This window comes from Chiloscyllium punctatum, unplaced genomic scaffold (assembly GCF_047496795.1).
Source record: "Chiloscyllium punctatum isolate Juve2018m unplaced genomic scaffold, sChiPun1.3 scaffold_175, whole genome shotgun sequence".
In the NCBI taxonomy this organism is placed as follows: Eukaryota; Metazoa; Chordata; class Chondrichthyes; order Orectolobiformes; family Hemiscylliidae; genus Chiloscyllium; species Chiloscyllium punctatum.
Window position 1 is genome coordinate 399,806 of NW_027309909.1, and position 3,517 is coordinate 403,322.

Consider the following 3,517-nt stretch of genomic DNA (forward strand, 5'->3'; position numbering starts at 1 on the left):
TCTCTCTCACTGCCTCTCTCTCTCATCTATGTCTCTCTCATCACGTCTTTCTCTCTCTCACTCACCTCATCACTCTCTCACCCACTCTAACTCTCTCTTGCCCACTCTCTCTCGCCCTCACGCTCTTTCTCACGCTCTCTCGCCTTCTTCCTTGCCCCTCTCTCTCGACCCCCCTCTCTCTACACTCTCTCTCTCTTGCTGCCTCTATCTCTCTCGTGACATCTCGCTTTTTTGCCCCTCCATCTATCTGTCACCCCGCTTCTCTCTCTCGCCTCCTCACTCTCTCACCCCTCGTTCTCGCTCTCTCTTCCCTCTCTCCTCTTCTCTCTCTCTCTCTCGCCTCCCCTTCCCTCTCGTCCACTTTCTCTCATTGCCCCTCTCTCTTTAAGACTTGCCCACTTTCTCTCCCGCCCCTCCCTCGCACTTCTCTGTCTCTCGCTTGTCTCTCATTATCTCCTCCCCTGTCTCTCTCTCTCTCTCTCTCCCCCTCCCTCCCCCTAGCTCTCTCTTGCCCCCTGCTTTCGCTTTCTGGACCTTTAGCCTCTCTCGCTGTTCTCTCACTCTCGATCACCCTATCTAGGTGTCTCTTTCTCCCCACCTCCCTCCGTTTCTCTCTGACTGACTCTCTCTCCCTCCTTTCCCTCCCATCCTCTCTCTCTGACACACTCTGTCTCCCTGGTCCTTCACTCTCCGTCTGACCCAGAGACTGGGGGTTGGTGGTGAGGCTGCATGTGGGGGGGTTGGGGTGAGATGATAGAGAGATGTGGGAAATGGGAGGAGGGGAAAATGGGGTAGAGACGGAATTACCGGAAGGAGACATAGAGGGCAAGAGAGAGAGAGAGAGTGAAGGTGAGGGCGAGAGGGAAGAGTGGAGGCAGGTGGAGAAACTGAGGTTGGGGGTGTGAGAGAGAGGGGGATCGAGAGAGAGTGAAAGGAAGATGTGGTGAGAAAGAGAGTGTGCAAAAAGAGAGAGAGGGAGAGAAGTGATGAGAAAGAGTAGGGGAGAGGAAATGGGGAGTCCAGGTTGGAGTGGAGGGGGAACAAAGGGAGTTAAACCCAGCTCCTGAGCTCAGAGCAGAGAGCCCTCCCCTTCCCTGAGGACCAAGACTTGGGGCGAAGTCTGTCTCTCTCCAGCTCAGCTTCTCCAACACAAAAACACACAACAACATCGGTCACTCTGCTGCTCGGCACGCTTTAATCAACATTTTTATTGTTTACAAATGGAAGTGATGGATACAGTCAGTGGGATGGAAACTTTTCTCACTGGCCCCTGAGTTGTGAGAAACATTGACCCTGTGACCCTCCTGAGGGATAAGGATGGACAAAACAGCGCTACCCTCTGTCTGTGACAATAGCGACAGGCTGTTCCGTCGCGGAAACACTGAACTGAAATGAGAAAATCCTGGATGGATTGATTAATGAGAGAATTTGATTGATGGATGAATTTGGGTGAAGGGATATTTCAGCACATTCTCCAGCTACTGCCTGAACTTAGTCTGGGTCACGGCATAAATTGCGGTGTTTGTGTAACAACTGAGGAGCTGCAGCATGAAGACCAATTCGTGCACAAAGTCATGGAGATACACAGACCGATACCCAATAGCCCACATCCTGCCCCATATTGAAAACACCGTTTAAGTTGACCATAACAGGATGAAATTGGCCGAGATCACAAACAGTAAAATGATGGATTTTTTTCGGTTTCTCATTTCAGTGTCAGACTGAGCGTCCCCATTGGTGTGAGCGCGGAGTCTCCTGCGGGCTCTGCTGGTCATTAAAATGTGTCTGACAGTGAAAACATTGAGCAGCAGAATCAGGAGAAATAGGACACACGGAGTTAGAATGTGCTGGAGGAACTCGATTGTGGCCCAGAAACTGGAGAATTTAACAGCGTCTGTCACCTCACAAAACCAGGGCTCGTTCACCAGCCAATATCGAGCCGTGAGCATAAAATACCAGAAAATATTCTTTAAATGGCTCAGCACAGTCACTGCTCCCAGAACCACAGCCGCCGTTTTCTCACTGCAATATTTACTTTTCAGCTTCTGGCAACAAATGGCCACAAACCGATCAAAGGTGAAAGTGACGGTGAACCAGACAGAGCAGTCAGTGGCTGCATAAACCAGGACCCCGTGGATATTACACACGGGGACGGAGTACATCAGGAAATAAAACTGTTCCCAATAAACAATGGGAATGTGTCTCAGGGTCAGGTCGAGGATAATGACCAGGAGATCCGCCGCTGCCATGGCCCCCAGGTAACGTCTGACACATGGAGACAAACTACAATCTTTATAAAGCAGGACGTAGATGGTTACTACGTTAACTGTGAGGAAGGAAAACAAACCCATTATCCATCAGCCTGGAGGCAAAGGGACCCGTTTGATCGGGGACCCAGTGAGATTTCCAAATGTGCCCCTGTATTCAGGGATTTATTAAAATAATTGGAGCTGGAATAACAAATGGGAAGATCGGAATTACTGACAAAAATGTGACATAAACCACAAGAAACCCTCCCTCCCCAAACACACAGAGACACATCCATAAGGATAGATGTTTTCTATAACATTCCCACTCACTCGTGAGCAGACACAGGTCACTCCTTCCCAGTTCCTAATACGGAGGGTGTAAACGTTGCTGTCCTGAAGGATTCTCTCCCAGTTTCCTGAAGACAAACGGAGTTTGGAAATTTGTGTTTTGGTCTAAATTGTGGTCGATCTTGTGTCGTGAAGAAATGTAAATGCAGGAAAAACGCATTCACCCCTTTAACTGCCTGAGGGGCCTTCGGAACAGTGTCTCCTTATCCCTGGAACGGGATCTCTGCCCTCGGGATCTTATCATTTGTTCAATTCTCTGACGTCCGGCCGTTCACAAACTATGTCAGGGACCGAACGCTCCGGGGAATGTTAGTTATAGAATGTTGGGTACAGAACATTCCAGGGAATGTCAGTTATAGAATGTTGGGGCAGAACATTCCGGGGAAGGTCAGTTATAGAATGTTCGGGACAGAACGTTCCAGAGAATGTCAGTTATAGAATGTTGGGGACAGAACGTTCCAGGGAATGTCAGTTATAAAATTTTGTGGCAGAACATTCCGGGGAATGTCAGTTATAGAATGTTGGGGACAGAACGTTCCGGGGAGATCCTTGACCTGTCCATCACCTTTCCCCCCATCCACCCAACCAACATGATATACTGTGCACAGGTTACATATCCATCCAGCACTGGGAGCTGCACTGACCACATCATTACATTATCTATAAACCTTAACCAGATAGTCCGACCAGCACAGCGACTTGTTCAGGGATCACCCGTAAATTAATCTGCAAATCAGGAGCAGTTACTAACCTCCCAGCATGTAGGACAGTACACCACCGCAGTGCATTGATCTGTAAACAAGGAGCAGTTACCCTCCCAGCATGAAGAGCTGTGTACACCGCCCCAGTGCATTGATCTGTAAACCAGGAGCAGTTACCCTCCCAACATGTAGGACTGTGTACATCCCCTGTGCATTGTC